The following is a 22,578-nucleotide window of genomic DNA, read 5'->3' as shown; positions in this document are numbered from 1 at the left end:
ACTAATCCTGCTGTAGGGGAGATTAGTTGACAACTCGGTGAGAGTAAGAATTGGACTCCAAAGTTGTGCCAGAGGGCAGATTTTGATGGCAAAATGGCAGAGTATAAACTACCTACTTCATAGCTTTGCCTTGAGCCATCATCATCCTGTTTATCTGTCGGGTGTGTGGCAGTCTGGTAGAAGAGCAGATGGAAAATCCATTGCCAGATAAGAGATAGGTCTGTCAATGCTAGAGAAAATTAGCCTACCCCTAATCCATCCCCTCCCATGAGAGTTCCATCCAGAAATGAGTTTGCCCTGAATCCCTCACAGAAGGCCCATTTTCCTGTGAATAGGACAGGGGTCCTTCAGGCAGTCTCATCACTTTGTGGCCTCTATGATGATAATATATTTGTGACTAATCCATAATTAACGGGAAGAGCAAATTATTTTGCTCAATTGTTAATCAGTGGGGTGTTTCCCTCCCGCCTCCCTCTCCTTGCACACTAACCTGTCAGACTGTAGTAATTGTTGCATGAACAGGTTTGGGTAAAAGTCTCCAAGGAGGACCAATTCTCTTGTTCCATTAGTGAGAACACATATAGATCATTTTCAGCACCAATCTAGGGCTAAAATCAATTATGTCTCTTGTATTTAAAAATTAAATTGACTCGCCATGGGAGTAGGATGAAGGAAAAATACATTCCTCCTATTATGTGTAATTACAATTGTAAAACATTTTCCTTTGGAATGTAATTGCTGCCCGCAGAGGCTGAAGCAGGCAAGCTTGAAGTGTTTAGTGGAAAGGCTGGGCTCCCTTTCAGGTTTTTCTTTGCTTTTGTTTCCCACCCCTTCCCAGACCTCTTTATTCTACATTTTAAGCTATTATAACACCGAGAGGTCCTCTATGGCTTCTCAACTTTCAAAAAATCTCAAATTTTAGTATAGGGCATAGGGAGCAAAAACCAGAGTAGGAAAAAAAGAAAGTTAATTATGCCTACAAACTATCTGATGGAAATTTCAATCTTACTAGTATTTATTTAGTGTTCATTCTGTGACCAAGCCTGAGTTAGGTTCTGTGGGAAACACACACACACACATACACACACACATATACAATGGTTTGGTCTCTACTCTCAGGGTCTTTGATTTTGATGAATGACAAAAGTATGTTGTATATACAATTTAGGAGATTTATTTTTTTAATTAGTTAAGATATGAAGATTTGACCTATAATAGACAATTCAAAGCTTTGGAATGTCAACCAATTAAGAGATCACAAGGATTGATTATGAGTTTCTCCTAATGCTCAGTTCTCAGACTTGTCCTACATCCTTCCTCAGAAATGCCATCATTTCTCACAACTGCAATGATCACACCTTAGGGTTATTTTCATTCCAGAAAAACATAATCAAGTCTGGATGGCACACATACAGGGTTACCGGAAAAATACAGGTTACCCAGTTAAATGTGAAGTTCAGATAAAGCATTAATAACTTGTTTTAGTATAACAATGATCCAAATACTTTAAAAAAAAGGACCTCGTTTCTCTGACATTCAAATGTACCTGGGAATTCTGTATTTTAGTTTGCTAAATCTGGCAATAAAAGAAACATTTATCATTAGGGTATAGGGTGACTACAGAAATCTAAAGGACAGAGTTACAGTTTGAACTCAGAATTAGCCTAAAGAGTGATATAAGGCTCTGAATGTTCTTTCTCTGTCTTCCAATCCCTATTTCTCTATATAACTGCTTCATGCTTTTGCTCCAGACAAGTTTTCTCTCTAGGCAAGTTTTCTATGTTTACCAATGGGCATCATGGAAAACAGACACCACAGACACCACTGCCAGTTACCCACTCGTGGACTATTTATGTGTAGCCCGAGATTAGGGTCAGGTTTTCCAAATATGGCCACTCCTATAAGACTGTGAGCAGGGTCATGTCTCATAAAAGTAGTGACGGTGCAATAAAAGAATGGTGAGACAAAATCAGCATTCTCAGCAACTTTTTAAAATCAATGAATCCCTAATGTATATCATTTAAAATATCTTTTAGGATTTCCACTTTCTAGTATGATTGACCTTGAGGTCTTCTGATATCTTAAAATCCATCCCAATTGAAATCTGTATCTTCAGCTTTCAATAAAATTAGCATTCCTATTCAATTACTTTTTTCTCTATGTGACAGTATCACTTTCCCCACATGACTTTCAAGTCATTTGATTCCAAATTAAGGGATTTCCTTTATACCTGCTCCTTCACATCTACTCAGTCTCCAAATTCTATTAATACATCCATCATAATATCTTTTTAAATAGTTTGTTTCTTTTATACTTTTTATAATAGCACTTGTTTCTGAATTAGTATGTCTTTTTTTTTAAAGATTTATTTATTTATTTATTTCTCTTCCCTTCCCCCAACCCCAGTTGTCTGTTCTCTCTGTCCATTCGCTGTGTGTTCTTTTGTGTCCGTTTCTATTCTTGTCAGCGGCCTGGGAATCTGTGTCTCTTTTTGTTGCATCATCTTGCCACGTCAGCTCTCTGTGTGTGCAGTGCCACTCCTGTGCAGGCCGGACTTTCAATCATGCTGGGTGGCTCTCCTTATGGGGTGCACTCCTTGCACATGTGGCTCCCCTATGTGGGGGCACCCCTGCATGGCATGGCACTCCTTGCTTGCTTCAGCACTGCACGTGGATCAGCTCCACATGGGTCAAGGAGGTCCTGGGTTTGAACCGCGGACTTTCCATGTGGTAGGCGGATGCTCTAACCATTGAGCCAAGTCCGCTTCCCTTGTATGTCTTTTTATTTTTTTATTTTTGTCTTTATTTTTTTAATGCTACATTCAAAAAATATGAGGTCCCCATATACCCCCCACCCTCCTCACCCCACTCCTCCCATAACAACAACCTCCTCTATCATCATGGGACATTCATTGTGCTTGGTGAATACATCTCTGAGCACTGCTGCATCACATGGTCAATGGTCCACATTATAGTTTACACTCTCCCCCAGTCCACCCAGTGGGCCATGGGAGGACATGCAATGTCTGGTAACTGTCCCTGCAGTACCACCCAAAGCAACTCCAAGTCCTGAAAATGCCCCCATATCACATCTCTTCTTTCCATTTGTGAACTTGCAAAACAATCATGCACATTTGTGGAATTCCATATAACACCTCTCCACCAACACACTACATTGTTGTGAATATTTGTTAAAAATTATGCGATAATATCATCAGCCTATTACTACTATCTATGACCTATATTTGGTATATTTTTTCTATACCCCCCCTTATTAACACAGTACATCTTTGGCATTGATGTAAGAATATTATAGTATTGTTGTTAACTACAGTCCAGAGATTACATTCATTTTATTTTTCCTGTGCTGCTCCACATACATTCTTACCACCTTGCAATACTGATGTACATTTGCTCTAGTTTATAGAAGGATATTCTTGTATTTGTACTATTAACCACACTTTTTATCCATCTCTGGGTTCACTATGTTATTCAGTCCCTAAATTATTCTCTAGCTTTCTCACAATTGACATTATCCCTAGACTTGTTTTCATCTTTTGGCAACTGTGACTAATGTCTATGAAGATAGGTGTGTAAATGTCTGTTCATGTAGCTGTTGTCAGTCCTTCTGGATATATTCCTAGTAGAGGAATTGCTGGATCATATGGCTGTTCTATATTTAGCTTCTTGAGGAAACACCAAACAGTCTTCCACAGAGGTTCCACTATTTTACATTCTCACCAACAGTGAAGAAGTGTTACTATTTCTCCACATCCTCTCCAGCGCTTATTATTTTCTTTTTTTTTTTAATGCTGGCCATTCTGTGTGTTGTGGGATGATATCTCATTGTTATTTTGATTTGCATTTCCCTAATAGCTAACGATATTGAACATTTTTTCATGTGATTTTTGGCCATTTGTATTTCCTCTTTGGAGAAATGTTTATTGAAATCATTTGCACATTTTTAAACTGGATTGCTTGCTCTTTTATTGTTGAGTTGTATGAGCTCTTTATATAGAATGGAGTTTTAGAATTTATCTGATATGTGATTTCCAAATATTTTCTCCCATGGAGTGGGCTGCCTTTTCACCTTCTTCACAAAGTCCTTTAATCACAAAAGTTTTTAAGTTTGAGGAGGTCCCATTTACCTGTGTTTTCTTTTGTTGTTCATGTTTTCTGTGTAAGATAATGAGTCTTCTTTGTCAAATTCCTTCTCATTTCAAAACACTCTACGTACCAACTGTTTTTAGATTAGTTTTTGAAAGCAGATTGCACATACCATCTTCTCCAATTCAAGAATGGGTCACCACCATCTATAGACTCTAGAGTGGTTAATGGAAAAGCCCCATATTTGAAGACTTAGCTAAATGAAGTAGGTTGGAACTTCTGTGTACATTTTCCTACTTCTTAGAGCTGCTGTCAAGATTAAACGCTTCCAGAACAGATGGTGGTGATGGTAATACACCATTGTAAACATAATTAACAGCAATGAACAAATATCTAAATGTGATTAAGAGTAGAAATATTAGATTGTATATTTAGCAACAGAGTAATTTTTTTTTTAAATCCATGGACCTATACTACACAAATAGTGAAGTCTACATTAAACCACGGACTATAGTTAATAGTGCAATTATTTAAAAAAAATGTGCTACCATCAATTGCAACAAACATTTCCACCAATGCAAGTTGTTAATAATAGGGTGGTATAGGAATCAGTATTTTATGCATGATTGTTCTGTAAACATACAACTTCATTAATAAATAAATAAACAACTTAACGCTTCCAAATTGATCACTTATGGTCCTTGGCACCTTATTTTTGGTCTTCAAATGATATATTAATATTAATATCAATAATCAGCTTCAAACTAGATAGTTCACCAAAATTTTCACCTGTTAGTTATTTGCTCTCTTGGTGAAACTAACCTATGTAAAATCTCCTAAATACAATTGGGACATCACTAACTCTGTGCTTTTGCACACAATTTCCTCCTGTCTGATAGATCTTCTATTTTTTTCTTCCATTTTTGTAGTATTTACTATTTGGTGAAGTCTACATGAAGTGCTATAACTTTCATGAAGGCATTTTGGCTGTTCAAGCCCTAGTAATATCTTTTTTTTTCAAAAGTTTTGACTTCTTTGGTCTTTTCTTGTATTCCCTCAAATAAAGCTGCTATAAGCTTGTGTTATTAGCTACTTTTTAAACCACATATCCTGTTATGACTATATTTGAAGCTTCAGCAGAGATAAGTCGCTATCGTTTCTATTTCTTTGTAGGTATAATCAATGTGTCTAATTAATTTTAGTACAATAATAGATTTTAATATGATCCAATGAGATCAGGTTAAAAGCACAAAACAAGAAACATTGTTAAAATAGTTTAACATACCCTTTCTGGAAATAAAATGAAGAGAAGTGGGAACATCATGGCTATGTGGAAGGTCTCTGAGCTGAGCTATCCCATAATCCCCCTTCATTAAATTATAGAATCATAGAATTGTCATCTTAGGAAAGGATTACAGTAGGGCTTTGTATACCCTAAAACCACAAGTCTGCCTGAATCATCCCCCAGAAATTGCATTTCATTGATTTTTTTTTTTATCTTATTAAGAAACATACCCAATAAAAAGAGATCTGGCTTCTGTAAGTTTCACAAATTACAGTATACATTTCTCTCACCCTATTTTGCAATGAAATTAGACCAACTATATATTCATTGTACTTGATAAAGCAGTGGCATTAACATATATTTATAATTACTCTTCAATTCCTAAAAAGACATAGTAATCATGGTGGAAGTAATATAGTAGTACAGCATAAGTAGCAGTATCTGTGATGATAAAAATAGTCAAATAGTTCCTATCAATGACATAAACAATAAGGAAATCTGCGGACATCAATTGACATAAGAATGTAAATGTTATAACCATTTCACACATGCTTATTGTAATTTGGATGGGATTGACCCATCTCCCAGAGGCATAAGCCAGTGTAAACTATCCCATCCCCTTAGAGCAGTGATTGGGAAGATCTATGCCAATCAGTGCTTGGCACTCCTCTGGCTACAGAGATGTTTGGTCAGCTTCATAAGTAGACAAATCTGCTTGACACCCAGAAATAAATTCAGTGACTTGATTGTCTCTCCTCAAGGCCCCTGGGAATTACTGAAAAAAAAAATGTGGTTCAATTTGCTTCTGGCATCTACTTGGTGACCATGAGAGCACCAGATTGAAGATAAAGCTGGTATTTAGAGGCTCACAGAGCCAGTCAGAAAATAACAGAGAAATAGATCCAAAACCCTGACCAGACTGAGCCTCTACACACAAACTCTGGAATTTATACCAATATGAGAAAATACCTCTTTTGTTTAAACTAGTTTGATATGGGTTTACCATTACCTATAATGATTAATATTCAAAATAACATATACAAGTAGATCAATTTATATTTGACAAGTTATTTTCATAGGTTTTATTCATTGTGATCACTCATAGTAATCTACAAGCTAAATGAGCACATTTTATTATGCTTATTTTAAAAGACATAGATTTGGAGACTCAAAGAGATTATAAGGTTTTACAGCTAGGGTTTTAGTTAAGAAATTTAGAATCTCATCACAATGTTCTTTCTATAGAAAGTTATTAAATTGACAAGTGGAGGCACCATTCAGGTCATATCAAGCACAGGTCAATATTTGGTTGATAAGTTTATTGGGCCAGTAATTTGTTTAGGTCCTTCTGAGGAATAGTGAGAAGTGTGTAATTAAAACATAGGAAAGGGAAGAAAAGTGATAATCCCATTCGACCTTCTGGGGGATTGTGAAGTCTCGAGAGTAAATCCTTTGCATAATTTTGTACCTAATCTGGGCTTTTCTCCTGTATTTTCAGTAACAGATGCATGTTTCACAATCCCCCCAAATGATCAAAACCCTTTCAGTTAGCCTTGTACCTTTCTGTAAAGAAAAAAAAAAGTCTTAGGATAAAGTCATTAACTCGGAAGCATTAGGGACTTAATTAAAATGCAAATCCTACCCAGAAAGATTTGCATTTCAATGAAGTAGGATGAAGAGGGTGATACTTACTTACTTTACAGGAATAAAGCTGTACTTGTAGTATTTCAAGTATCAGGAAGATTATTTTAGGGCAAGAATGTATTACCATCACTTCTCAAACCACACAATTAGATAAGCGACTACTTAACTCTTTGCAAAGTCCACCTAAAAAGGACAACGTTAGATTATTACCCAGGGCAGAGGGCTGTAGTGAATTTCAATGCACAGGGATGACTTTGAGCCTAGGATGTAGATGTGGATTAGGGAGAGTTTAAAGGACTAAGCAACCTACATGATTTCCAGGTTACCAGATAGCTGGAGGAAATTAAGGGGGTTTAGGAGATTGGACATGACCCATTACTTCAATTGTATTTTTAAAATATCAAAGGTTTGAATGAATAACACTGATAATAACTCTGAGATATATGTATATTGATACATACATATAAAACTTAATGAAACCTTTCATTAAAGGCCTATTTTCTTTTTTACTAAATATTTATGTATAAATAAAAACATGGAACAACATTTTTAAGATTTTAAAATATTATAGAAATGGCATCCTATAAAAACGTACTATTCAGCTACTTGTTTTTTTATGTTGTTTGGACATTTGTTTTTATTCCATTGCATGAACATGAGTATATTATAGTTTATTATCCATTTTTCTGTTTTTGGAAATTTTACTTATTTCCTATATTTCATATTAATGAAAATTGCTGCACTATATGTTCTTATACATATCATCTTGTGCCATTATGCAGGAATTTCCCAAGGTTGCATAGGTAATTATACCAATAATATTCCTTGCACAAATATGAGTTTCTCTCTCCTTATCCTTGTTAACATTTCCTGTTTTTATATATCCAGATTTTGGTTAGTTAGAAGCAGCTTCCTTCTATCATGTAGCCCCAGGCTCTAGCCTCTTGGAGTTTTTCTTTCTTTCCATTATTATTCTTGACTATGTCCACTGTAGATATTAAGGAATACACTATCCCCAGGGACAAGTAGGTTATTTAGCTCACTTTCCTGCTTGTGTATTTTGGAAAACCCAAGTCTGTTAAATTTTCAACATTCAGACTCTTCTCACCCAATTTTTTTGGGGGGAGGGTTATATTTTGTTTGTTTGGCAGTAGTAACCTCTTAAACAATTAGTCGGTTGGGAGTGGATGTGACTCAAGTGGTTGAGCTCCCACCTCCCACTTGGTAAGTCCCAGGTTCAATTCCTAGTGCCTCCTGAAAAAAAAAAAACAATAAGCAAAACAAGTGGAAAAAAAAACAATTCAAGGAAGTTGATGTGGCCAGGGGTTGAGCACCAGCTTCCCACACTCAAGGTCCTAGATTCAATCCCCAGTCCCCAGTTCCTCAAAAAAAAATTACTTGGTTTCTTATCTGTTTGATTCCGATCTCCAGGATAAGACAATAGCCATGCTTACATATTTTTTCCTGTTTTTCCTGACAGTTATTCTTTGATCTCAGTTATCCAAGTGAATGGCAAAGCATGCATTCTCTATCTTTCTAATAATTAGAGAGAAAGATATCTTGGGCATAGTTCTGTCAAATGCTGACTACCTAAATTATTACCAAAACAACTTGAGAAAAAGACAAAGCTGAATTTATTGCTTATCATTGTAAGGAAGAGAATTACCCCAACACAGTCTCAGAAGCCTCTTAGAAAGGGGTGGATAAAGTTGGGATTTTCTTTTTGAGATTTCAAAGTCTGATTTAAGTCAACTCCTCATGAAAGATTTTTCATGAGGAGTCTTGATTAGGATTGGGTAAGGACTGTGGGGTAATAGTTAGGACTGATGGACACAGAAAAGTGAAGATTCTGAGGCAAGAGGTTCAAAGGGTATTGTAGGTATCTGTTTGATGCTTTCTATTAAAGAGTCGATAGGTCTTACAGCAATTTCCTGCAATGAACAATAAAATTAGTAGGAAATTTTCTCTTCTTAGCAAGTTTCCTGAAATAGTACAGTTATGTGGATGAAGAAAATAGAATGGTAAAGTCATGTTTATGTACACGGTGAGCTGTATGGATGGGTTTCACTTTTCAAGTCACATGGTGGAGTATAAAGAACATGCACCTTGGTTTTAATTAGGCCAGTGCTGATTCCTTCGATAATTTTTATTACACAAATAATGTATATTGAATTTAAATAATTAAAAAACCACAGTGGAAGTGTAATATCTGTAATCCCATTCTCCATTAATTTATATAGTCCAGAAGTCTATTTTTTTCCTATGCTGAAAATTAAAAGATCATATGCTTTTTTTTTTAAACTTCAAGATATTTCCCTTTGTCACAAAATTTCTGCAATTAAATGTTGTGCCCAGTACTTAAAACTCATTTGATTTTAGGAAAATTGCTTAATCTCTCTGTTTCAGTGTTTTTCTTTGTAATATGGGAATAACGACTTTGCATAAAAGTCCACTACCTGAATTAAACAGTATGGTATTGGTAAAGGCATCTAGAAGTGTCTGATCCACATATTATGTGCTTAAATAAATGTTAATACTTCTTCATTTCTATGCCTTTCCAAGGATACCTTCTTACATTCACACAGGGCTGGCCAAATGTGCATAAACCTGGGGAAGACAGAGACAAGCCAAAACTTTAGCAACTAGTAGCTCTAACGTCAGTCCCTCAATCGATATCACTGAGGTAAACTTGCCTTGCCCATTTTGTTTTACTTGCATTGAGATAAGACTGAGGATCCAAGGGCAGGAGGAGTCTTAGTCATACCAACCACCAGCTGATGTGGTCTGGAATTGATTCTACTGCACTTCCAGCCTTCCTTCCTGCTTTGCATTCCTGTTTGACTGATGTAGCTGGGTCCATGTGAGGAATCCCATTCATTCTACCTGGCTGAGGCCCTGGCACCTTGTGAGTTTTTTCCATCTTACCTGGGGAAAGTGACCCATATTGCCAGAAGTAGCCTGGGACACTATTCACCATAGATTCACCATGGGGGTGTCCTATTTTTGCCCACCAAGCCTTGAGTATTATTTTTTGCAGCTGCGAATTGACCAATCATACTAGGCATCCTTAAGCTTGACAACAGCCTCACAAATACCCCCCAGGGTACTATCAATTGTTTAGAGCAGGGTTTTTTAACAAGGGCCCATGAGCCTGGGGATGTGTTGGTGTGGGTGTGATATATTTATTAAATAATACACAATATAGTGTGGACTTAGTGAGGGGTCTGTGGTTTTCACCTGACTGGCAAAGGTGTCTGTGGAAAAAAAAATTAAGAACCTGCATTCTAGAATCTCTATCCTGAATTAGAGGCTACTTCTGTTTCAGAGACCCAACACAAGGTAAAGTCCCTTCAGTACCTGCTGTATACTCCCTTCCTCTGGCTGTGATGCTTACGTTCTAGCATGTCTTATAGCTAAGAGCTTTGGATTTTTGACATATGGTAGAATGACAAAATCGTTGCAGGAGTTTTTCGTAATTCACCTGGCCTTCTTGGCCTTTCTAAGCCCTGGAATAAGAACCCTCATAGTCTAAATTTATCAGAAGTGGCTGCTGATAGCTTGGTTATTTCCTTCATTCAAGTAAGAAGTCAGAGGAAATTTGAAATTTGCTTTACTAAGAGCCTCTTCTGTTAGTTTTGCTTAACTTCTAAGTAGTGTCTTGATTTTGGAATGGGTTGAATTTTTAGACATTTCCCAAGGGAGTCAGGTGAACGCTGACTATGTTGTTAGGAACAGGAATAGATTTCTCTGATGGTAAACCTGAGGGAAAGAAGGTCTGTATGGAGGGTATTCAACTACTTGAGCTCTGTTGGAGAAAGTATCAGAGCAAGAGCAGACTGAAAACAAGCTGAGAGGGAGGGAGTGGGGTAGAAGTAGGGATAGAGCTGAGTTTTGGGGTCACTCTTTTGAACTGGCCTGGTTTAACCCATTAAATTAGGGACAAACTGGACTTATCTAAGCTGTTGCCCACAGCTGAGCCAAGTTAAAACTGAGCAGGTTTTCACAAAAGCAAGGACATGAAGGTATACATGTTCAGATGGAAGATTCTCATTTAGAGGAGAGGAAGGAAGATTCTAAAATTTTCTGCCATCAAAGAGAGGTCAGGACAATGGTTATCTATCTTGATTGCACATTAGACTCAACTGTGGAGTTTATAAAACTAGGGCTGTCTGGGTCTCAACTCAAGAGGTCCTTACTTAATTGGTCTGAACTATGGATTGAATGCTCCTACTTGTTAAAAGCTTCCGGGGTGATCCCAATGTGCAGTCAAGTTTGGAAGACCCGATCCAGAAGGAAGGCCATCTCAAATGAATGCTCTCTCTTCCAACATAAGAATAAAGTTCTGCAGAAAGAAGACACATGTTCTGTCTTTGGTGGAGATATATATTTTAGAGATATAAATTTTATCAGGTCTCATAAATAGTTAAATTGTCTTCAGGTCCTCAACTGGTTTTAACCTAATATATATTTCAGGCAATATTAAGTAGATCAATTGTCCACCCTGATTCAGGTAAGTGGATAATTATTCAGTTCTTCAATTCACTTGACAGAATATTAAGCCATATAGCAAGGAAGCTATATTTTAAAGGATCGGTAATATACAATAATGAAGAAGAAATTGCTGGGAGCTTATTGTTTTAATTGATTAATATGACAAAATGATGAAACCCAGGCTATTTAAAAATACTTGTAGCTCATCTCCATATCTGGGAAATATTCTGACCTAGAAAAGTTCATAGGTTTAAATTGCTAAATAATGAAAGACAATGAAGTGAAGACAACTTCGTATAGCTCATTTACTTCCCCATCATGTCTTGGAAGACTGGAATCATCAGAAATGCAAGACTCTAAAGCTTTTCCTGGTTATGATACATGAATCTCATCTTCACTGAGTTTCTTCTCAGAGAGCCAGTGATGATATTCAGGTACTCATCACCAAATAAATGAGTCTTGTGTGGATGCATTTTCAATCCAATAAAACCTCATTAATTTAGAAGACAACATGGAAGAACTAGACTGGAATCTTGAGTTATGAATTCTAGTATTAGCTGATACCATAGACTTGACTTTCACTGCATCCCTTGATCAATTCATAATTTTCTTATTTATATAATTGAGATGAATGAGACTTGACCTGCCTACTAATCAAGGTCTTATCAACCTTATATCACAGACCTGTAGGCCCTGAGGGCTTTGACCTTCTACTCAATTCTGTTTCATTTGCTCCTGATGACTGTGATAGGCATTATACTCTCATCTTGGGATTTATAAAAGAGTAAAACAGCTAGATTATGGGAAAGTTTGCACTTGTGATCCTCCAAGAAGAATAAAGCACAGCCCAAATTTTGGGAAAAGTTCACAATTATGATTTACAGTATAAACTGCACCCAATCTCTGAAACAGCTTAACCATGAGAGGCAATTTATCAGAAGCCCCATTTCCAACAGTAGGTAAAATCTGAAATTAGGCTTAGTAGCCTCTAATGAGTACCTAATGAGTCCTGAGAGTGTCCCTTCCTTTCCTTGGGTCCAATAAATATATTCTACTCACTAATCTCAATTGTGTGAGCCAGTTTTGTAAAATAAGTTTTTTCTTCTCTCCTGTGTTTCATTCTAGTTCTTCACTGAGACAAGATTGTTGCCCAAAGCTCCAGACCCATAACAGGGGCCTTGATATTCAGACTAGGATTGATCAGGTCACTATCTTCAAGAATTGGGGGCTAAATAATTTTTGGAGACCAGTGCAAAGTGAAAATGCAGAACTCATTGTTCAAAAGTTATTAATAATTTCAAGATGGTAATAAGATATTGTACCAAGTTCTGCACTCTTCTGAACACAGGATCCTGTGCAACTGTCATGGACCCAGCCCTGTCTGCATCACATACCCAACCAGTATCTTGGATCCTCTTTTTTAAACCAAATAGAACCTCTTGGAATTCTGCAAAGAGATGTCATCATCCACCTGGTTATACAAGTTTTCATACTCAAAACTCCCAATTACCTTAAGGCTAAGTGCAGGCCTGGATCTTTTGTATGCAGATCTTGCACAAACACCTTAGACAGAGAAGCTGGAATGCTGGTATACTTCTAAAGAATATGACCTCTCACAGAGTTAGTGCACCTCTGCCCGGCCCAGCACTGTCCAGTCTCAGTGCTACAGAGACGTCTACTAACCTCTATTGTCAATTCAAAGTTTCTTAAGTTGCCCAGCTCTTGCCCAAGGAACAGGCATGTTGCTTCTCTATAATACATACCCTTCTAGGAGTACCCAAAGGCCTATAAGAATCTGGATATACAGCATGCTGCAGATGCTTCCAGCATGTCTACAGCTTCCTCATTAGAAACCACACTATTCAGCTCAAGGATAACTGTGTTTCTACTCCACTGAAGACAGCTCCTTTAATAAGTGAGATCTTAAAGCTCAGGAAGAGTGAATAGCCAGGTTACTGAATGGCAAGTCATGTGGGCCAGAATAGCAGGATTTTTCTCTGATCCAACTCAGCCCCTGAATAATTCCCCCAGGGAACCCTGCTCTAGTGGCCTGTACCTGATCCTTCTCAGGCCAAGGATGAATTGTGAGGCCACTTTCAGGAAGGAGATCCAGGTAGTCAGGGTTTTTTTTCCCTCAGAACTCTTCCCATTCCTGCCAACTCTTGTTTCAGCTTTTTCTCTTATTACATAAGTTTCAAAACCACTAAAAATCACCTATGCTCACCATCTTTCAAAAATATATACAATACTATTGTCCTTTTGTATGGATTGAATTGTATCTCCTCAAAATATATGTTCAAGTCCTAATCCTGGTCTTGTGAACATGATCCTTTTTGGAAATAGGATCTTTGAAGATGTTATTAAAAATGAGGCCAAGATGGATTAGGGTGGGTCTTAGTCCAAGAGAGGTGTCATTGCAAGGAGAAGAAACAGACAGACAGAAGCCAGCCATGTGACTCGGACAAAGACTGAATTATGCCACAAGCCAAAGAACTTCTGGGATTGCTATCAAGACACTGCCAGAAACCTATAGCCCTCAGAGGAAGCATAGTCTGCCCACACCTTGATTTGGGCTTCTAGTCTCCAGACCTGCAAGACGACAGAATTCTGTTGTTTTAAGCCACCGAGATTGTGGTGCTTTGCTATGGCAGCCCTAGGAATCTAAGACACCCATCCTTGAGGATAACTACGGTTATCAGAAACTTGATGATTGGAATTCCTTTCTAAATAAGAAGTAAATGCTTTTATTTTCTCCACGTTACTCTTCAAATATGACAGAAAAGAAAGTTTTTTTTTTTTGCCAAAGGAATAACAAAAATGATTATGATAAAATGGAACTTTGCTGATGAAAATTTTTGATTATCCAAATGGTACTTGAATAAAGCTGGCAAGATAGTAAAAGTCTAGTATGTTTAGAATTGGGAAATACACACATAGCACTTACTACAACTACCTCATTTCATATGTTCTTTTTTTATATCTCACATGTCTCTATTTAACATATTTACGATTTCCTTTAATTATTGAACATATGAAATAAATTTATAATAACTGCTTTAATGTCTCTGTTGGCTAAGTCTTACATTTCGGTCAGTTTTGATTGATTAATTGGTTTCTTCAATTCTTGTTTCTTTGCATACCTGATCATTTTTTGAGTAAATGTTAACAATCTGAATTTTTCTTTGCTAGGTGCCGAAACTTGTTTGGGGATACAGTTAATTTACTCGGAAACAGTTTGAACCTTTCAGGCCTTGTTTTGAAGCTTTATTTGACAGGATTAGGGCAGTATTTAAGGTAGGGAAATTATTCTGCATTTCTTCAGAAAGACCCTTATGAGGTCTCTGCTCAATGTCCCTTGAATGATAAAATGTTCCAGGTTGGCCTGGAAAACAAAACCTTTTTCTAGCCCTGTGTGAGCTATGGATACTGTTCCTTCTAATACTCTCTAGAGTGTTTTTGTTTGTTTGTTTTCCCCAGCCTCAATTCCAGGAGGAGTTGATCAACACTCTGCCCAATATGCCAAAGGAATTCTGCCATCTCCAAAATTCTCTCTGAATGAAGCTTTCTCCTCTTTTCCAATATTCAGAAAAACCTACTATCTCTAGAACACTTTCCATATTCAGCTTTGTCCAGGGATATCCAGCTGTTTTGATCTTCCTGATCTTTCAGTTCTGCATCCTCACCTCAAGTAGTCCATTGGGACTTTTCTCTTCCTTCCTCTGTGGCAGTCAGTTAGGGCAATCATTGGGCTCACCTTGTTTGTTTGCCACTGTACTGGGATCATTGTCTGTCATTCCTGTATCCAAAGTCTTGAAGGCTGTTATTTCAATTTAAAAAAAAAATAGCACCTTTTTCTTTAATAAATCAATTTTATTGATACATATTGATAAAGCATATATCCATCCAAGTGTACAATAAATGGTATTCAGTATAATCACATAGTTGTACATTCATTACTTCAATCATTATTAGAGCATTTTTATTATTCCAATAAAAATAATAATAAAAACCAAAAAAACATAAAAAACTTCATCACCTTGCAATCTCTCTATGCTTCCCTTTCTGCACATAATTTCTATTCTGTTTCCAACTCTCTAGTTATTTGTGTTTATATTTTGTAAAAACAGTCCTATATATGCAATATTATCCATATTCATATTTTACATGAGGTTTCATTATGTTATACAGTCTTATATTTTTAAGCTTTCCTTCTAGTAATATACCTTCCCTTTCAACCACTGTCACACCCATATAAAAGCTCTGGTAGTTACAAATACCAGGATATGCTCTCACAATTTCCATTCATTTCCAGAGATTTACAAACAACCTTTTTACCAATTCTGCACACAAACAACCTTTTTACCAATTCTGCACAGATTAACCCTCAGTGTTCCATTCTCTACCCTCATTCTATTTTCTTGGTGACCTATATTCTAACCATTAATTCTTTGAGATTACACAATATATTTAGGTCATAATAGCACAATCATACAGTATTTGTCCTTTTGTGTCTATCTTGCTTTATGCAACATAATGTTCTCCAGGTTCATCCATGTTGTTATATGCTTCACAACCTCATTTCTTCTTACAGCTGCATAATATCTAGCTTCCTTAGGGACTACCACATAGACTTCCACAGTGGCTATACCATTCTACATTCTCACCAGCAGAGAATAAGCATTCCTAACTCTCGATATCCTCTCCAACACTTGTAGTTTTCTGTTTTGTAACAGTGCCCATTCTAGTAGGTGTGAAATGATATCTCATTGTAGTTTTGATTTGTATTTCCCTGACAGCCAGTGAAGCTCAGTATTTTTTCATGAGTCTTTGACCATTTCTATTTCGTCTTTAGAAAAATGGTGATTCAGGTCTTTTTGTTCATTTTTTAATTGAGCCATTTGTCTTTTTATTATTGAGTTGTAAGATCTCTTTATATGTTTCCATGTTTTAGTTGTTTTATTCAGGAGGATATATTCAATCCTTATTTCTGTATCTAGGATAGAATTGAAAATTCTTGCATAGTTGTTTAATGTGTGGAAATATCTCACTTTATTTAACAAATCTTATATTGAGGAATATTTAGTTTTGCTTGTCTCTATTTTTTCACCACTAAAAATAACATCAGAGTTAGAATTTTCTACATATTCTTTGTGCATTTAAGATAATTAAAATCTTTTTTTTTTTAGTTTAAACAATTCCTAATTTAAATCATGATTTTTTAATTATAATTTGTAGCAGTTAAAAAAATATATAGGATTTCTGGAAAGTGGTTTGGAGGGATTTTCTTTTTAAACACAGAAATATATCAAGCTCTAAGTAATTACCAAGGGATTGCTTCTGCATTCACATTAGAAGGAATCCCTAGTTTACTACTGGAAAATAATTGATCAAGAGAGATTTTTCACTCATTAAGTAGATGGGATGTTTATTTAAATTAGTCATCTTTATTATACTCAAATAAATTATTTGAAATATCTGTTTTCTAAGCAGTTGTTCATGCAATGTGAGAATATTTTAGAAGCATACCTTTTTATTTTACAAACTGAAAAAGTAACAACTAAAGACAATAAATGTCAAAGTTCATGTCTTGAAATTTTTTTCCTCTAACATGAGGATAAATTTTCAAAGAAGTCAAAAGGAATAAAATTTTCTTGCTGAATCAAAAGCTAAGAAGAAAAACAATGGCCAATATTTTCATTACATCCAACTGCCTGTGAATTGAGAACAAATCATTTGGGGTTGTTGGGGAAAGTGAATTCTAGCAATTGAGAACAGTGTATTACCAGACTTTTCTTGTCAAATTAACTATTACAAGATCAAGAAACATGTTTCAGTACTCAGGAGATGCTGTAATACATAAGCTCTGAGAGAATAAGAAAATAAATTTTAGGTACTTTTGAGATGTGTTGAATTCATTTTCCAAGTCAAAATTTCTCACTCTCAAAGTTTTCTGAGAAATTTTAACATCATGGTTAAAAGCAAGGATTCTGGATCTATATTGTCCGAGTTCAAATCCTGGATCTACAAGCTAGTTCTCTGTGCTTCAGTAGTCTCATCTATAAAATCAGGGTGACAATAATGTTTATCTTACATGGTTGTTACAAGTATTAAATGCATTACTATACAAAAAGCACTCAGAAGAGTGACTGGTAAATTGAGGAGGTAGATAAATGTTAGCTTTTAGCCATTGTCACTAACTGTCTTGATAAGTAACATGAGAAAATTCTTTAAATTTTTTCAGTCTCTGATTTTGTATTTGTACAATAATGTGGTTTTGGGTTTGCAAGTCAATTTTATCTTAAATGCCAACTCTGAGGGATTTACCTTAGGTACTTAGAACAAAGTATTCAAAAGACTGGTATCTGGGCTAGGCAGGGAAAAAAATTACACAATCAGCTCTGTCTGCAGTGGGCTCAGTAGGCAGAATGGCAGCCCACATGTGTGTACACACATATACATGCCCATAAAAGAGTTCATGTGTTTATCTACTACCTTGATTTCCTAGAACTGCTGCTACAAAGTACCATAAACAAGGTAGAGTAAAACAACAGAAATTTATTGTCTCGCAGCTCTGGGGTCTAGAAATTTGAAATCCAGGTGTCAGCAAGACCATGCTCTCTCTGAAACCTGTAGGGGAGATTCCTTTGCCTCTCCCTGGCTTCTGGGGGGTTGTCAGCAATCCTTGGTTTCTTTGGCTTGCTGCTGCAGTGCTGGCATCTCTGCTTCTGTTGTCACACGCAGTTCTCCCCTCTTGTCTGTACTTATGGCCAAATTTCTCTCTTTTTATGAGGATACCAGTCATATTGGATTGGGGTTCAAACTATTAATAATTCAGTCTGTCTCACCTTATCTAATTGTATCTTTAAAGACCCTTTTTTTCAAGTAAGATCACATTCATGGGACAGGGGCTTAAGACTTGAATATGTCCCCTTGGAAGATACAATTCAAACCTATAACATCTATGTATAGCCTCACAGTTGTCTCTTTAAAATTCAACATGAACTGATTATTTCATTTAGCTATTTTTAAAAAGAGTTATGCTAGAGTTATACTTTGATTAAAATTAGCATTTCAATAGCATTTGCAACATCATCGGGCTTCCAAATACCTAAACTTCATTTCTGTGTTTGGGAAGTTCTCAATTGAAGCATCTGAGCCTACTGAATATACTCATCTTGCAGCTATTTCTGCAGCAAAAGCATAGATATAAGATAAGTTCCATATATCTGAAATATGCTACCCAGATTTAGAGACTGGGAATGTCAAAACACAGAACAAAAATTGAGTCCATTTTGCTGAAAGTAGCAGTAAGATGCATTTTGTGAGTTCACTGGCTACTTCTCTAGACCAACTCTGTGATGTGTCTTCACATTTATTCCAGAACTTCATATTTATTCCAAAAATAAATATTGGATTATGTTTGTAAACTGGTCTGTACTTGGGCATGTTTAGATTATGATTAGGGCTTTGACTGGACCCTTGGTGGGCAGGGACTCATAGATAAAACTACATTGCAAAGCAGAGGAGTTAGTTGGAGTTTTGATGTTGTAGTTTTGATGCTGGAATTTTAAGCTGGATCCCAGGAAGTAAGCACACAGAGGAGCAGAGCAGATGGGCCTGGAGAGAATAAAGCCCCAGGTAGAGAGACAGAGCCAGTCACCTGGTATCAAGAGTGTGGCTGGTCTTGTAAAGAAAGGCAAAGCCTAGAGAGCCTCATAGTCTACAGATAACCTTGTGGAGAAAACAGAGAAGCTGAGCCTGGAAAGAAATGAACCCTGGAAGAGAAGAACCCAGGAAGCCTGAACCCTGGCAAACATCAGCAGCCATCTTGCTCCAACACATGGCAAAAGACTTTGGTGAGGGAAGTAACATATGCTTTATGGCCTGATAACTGTAAGCTTCTACTCCAAATAAGCCCTTCATAAAAACCAATCAATTTCCAGTATTTTGCATCAGCACCCCTTTGGCTGAATAATATACCTTCTGATGATTCAATGAACTGTCCTATACAGTGTGACTTAGCCCCTTAAATTTATGTTTGTTGGAAATACTAAAACAAACAATAAAACCTGCAACATCATACACTATGCAAATTTTGTTGTCAGAAACTACATAAAACAGTATCATAATAGTAATTGAAGGTTTGTGTAGCCTTTTTTGTTGAGTTGTCCAAAACCATGTATTGACATGATTATTCCAAGAGTATTAGATATGTAAATTATTTAATGTCACAGGAATAATCCACCAAGATTTGCCGAAGTCTTTATCATATATATATATACACACACACACATATATTTTTCATTAGTTTCATTGACTTCCTAGACTTTCTCATACAGAAAATCCTGGAAGTCTAATAGTATTATTTTGCAGTAATCATGGTAGTTGACCTCATAATAACCACTGCACCCCAAATGAATAGTCTACTCTAGTTATGTTACCTAATAATCTAATTTGCTTATCCCTTGACAGTAACTATTTTAAGATCAGACATATAACCCAATCAGTGGAATTCTGCTAGGAAACTTCTGCAAAGCTTCCTTGTTCTTAAAAAACACAGAAAAAAAAAAAAAAGTCCTCTTCTTTCTCTGAACACTTTCTTGTACTTGTGATTACTAGAACTGCTTCAGTCATTTTGATGCTAAACTGAGGGTAAAGCCACATATCAAGTGCTTATAGAGCCAAAAAAAAAAAAAACAAAAAAAAGGAAGAAAAGTTTGAGTCTTGACATACCACACCTGACATTTCCCTAGCTTTAAACTTTTCAATACATGAAATAATTCAATTTCTTATTGCCTACACCATTTTGACTCAGGGTACAAAGTTACTTGCAGCCAAAGTCCTCCTAACTGATATAAATCCCTATGTAAATTGTAGTAAATTGAGATTATATAATATAATGATTTGAGCTTAATCCTAAAATAGAATGACTGGTTAATTGTGTAAATGTCAGTGATTTATCTAGATGTTGTGGATCTTTTTTTCCTAATGTATAAGTGGGAAATAATTACATGTTTTATCTTATGAGTTTTTTGAGGATGACAGCAGAAAGTTTATGTTCAATTATGTTTTATTTGTTTTATGTTTTATCCTACCCAAACTTATTTCTACTCATTCCTTTTTTGGTAACAGCTTCTTGGCTTCTTTTAAGGAATTGCCTTTCTATTATTGTGTGCAGTCAGGTATATTAAATTTCTCTAACCAGAGGTGGTCATGTGATCAAAACTAGATGAATTAGGCATTCTCGGTAGTTTGTCTCTTGGACTAATGTTGAAAAAACAGATTGTTGCTCATTCATTCCAATAGGTTAAAGAAGAAAATTCGCATAATTGCCACAGAAAAATCATTAGATAAAATCCACCACCCAGTTGTGATAAAAAGTCTTAGCAAATTTAGAAGGGATATTCCTCAACAAAATAAAGAACATCTATAAACAATTCTACAGCTAACATCATACTTAAGGTTGAGAGATTTGATACCTTCTTTTTGGATACATATCCTGGTGATATGGTGGGTTATATTGAGTCATTGTGTATAATTATTTTTTATGATGTCAGATTCAAGTTGCCAATGATTTGTTGAGGAGTTTAGGTTTGTGTTCATAAGAGATATTTTTCTGTAGCTTTCTTTTCTTGTAATTTCTTATGTCATTTTTTATCAGGGTAATGCTGGAATTAGGGTAACACTTCTATTTTCTGAAAGAGATTGTGGAGGATTGGTATTGTTTTTCTCTTAAATATTTAGTAAAATTACAGTGAAATCGTCTGTGTCTGGTCCTTTCATTTTAGGATGGTGATTATTGAATTTCTTTAATAGGTAAAAGGTTCTTCTGATGATTATTTATTTCTTCCTGTATGAGTTTTGGTAGTTTGTGTCTTTCAAGGAATTAGTACACTTCATTTAAGTTATCAAAGTTGTGGGCATAAATATGTTCATAGTAGTTCTTTATTGTCCTTTGAATGGTCATGGAAGAGGTAGTGATGGCTCGTTTTTCATTTCCAGTATTGACAATTATCTTCTTTCTCTTCCTTTCTCTCTTTATTAGCTTAGTTTGAGTTATAGCAATTGTATAGATAATTTCAAAGAACCAGCGTTATTCTCTGCTCTTTTCCTATTTTCAGGTCTATTGACTTATGGCCTAAATATATTATATTTTTCTTCTGCTTGTTTTAGGCTGAAATTACCCTTCTTTCTTTAATTTACTAAGATATAGACTTAGGTTATTTATTTTAGAACTTTCTTCTTTCTAGTTTATGTATTAAATATTATAAATTCCTCTAAGTACTGTTTTTTCGTTCTATTCCACAAATTTTATAAATTGTATTTTCATTTAGCCCAAAATAGTTTTTAAGTTTCTTCTTTTTTTTAAATATTTATTTATTTATTTAATCCCCCCCCCCCTCCCCTGGTTGTCTGTTCTTGGTGTCTATTTGCTGCGTCTTGTTTCTTTGACCGCTTCTGTTGTCGTCAGCGGTATGGAAAGTGTGGGCGGCGCCATTCCTGGGCAGGCTGCACTTTCTTTTCATGCTGGGCGGCTTTCCTCACGGGCGCACTCCTTGCGCGTGGGGCTGCCCCACGCGGGGGACACCCTTGCATGGCAAGGCACTGCTTGCGCGCATCAGCGTTGCGCATGGCCAGTTCCACAAGGGTCAAGGAGGCCCGGGGTTTGAACCGCGGACCTCCCATATGGTAGACGGACGCCCTAACCACTGGGCCAAAGTCCATTTCCCTTAAGTTTCTTCTGAGACTTCTTCTTTGACCCATCTGTTATTTAGAATTGTGCTTTTTAATTTATAAATTTTGGGGAATATTTCAGCTATCAATGTGTTATTGATTTCTAATTTAATTCCATTGTATTCTGAGATTATACCTAGTTTGATTTCTATTCTTTCAAATTTGTTAATATGTTTTAAGGGTCAGAATGTGGTCTAACTGTTGGATGTTCTATGTGAGCTTGGAGGAATGTGTACTTACCTGTTAGTGGATGGAGTAGTGTATAAAAGTTAATCAGTTCGATTTCATTAGGTACTCTATATTCTGTACTGATTTTCT

Source organism: Dasypus novemcinctus, chromosome 16 (assembly GCF_030445035.2).
Source record: "Dasypus novemcinctus isolate mDasNov1 chromosome 16, mDasNov1.1.hap2, whole genome shotgun sequence".
Lineage (NCBI taxonomy): Eukaryota > Metazoa > Chordata > Mammalia > Cingulata > Dasypodidae > Dasypus > Dasypus novemcinctus.
The sequence above is the reverse complement of the archived record's forward strand: the minus strand, read 5'-3'. Positions refer to the sequence as shown.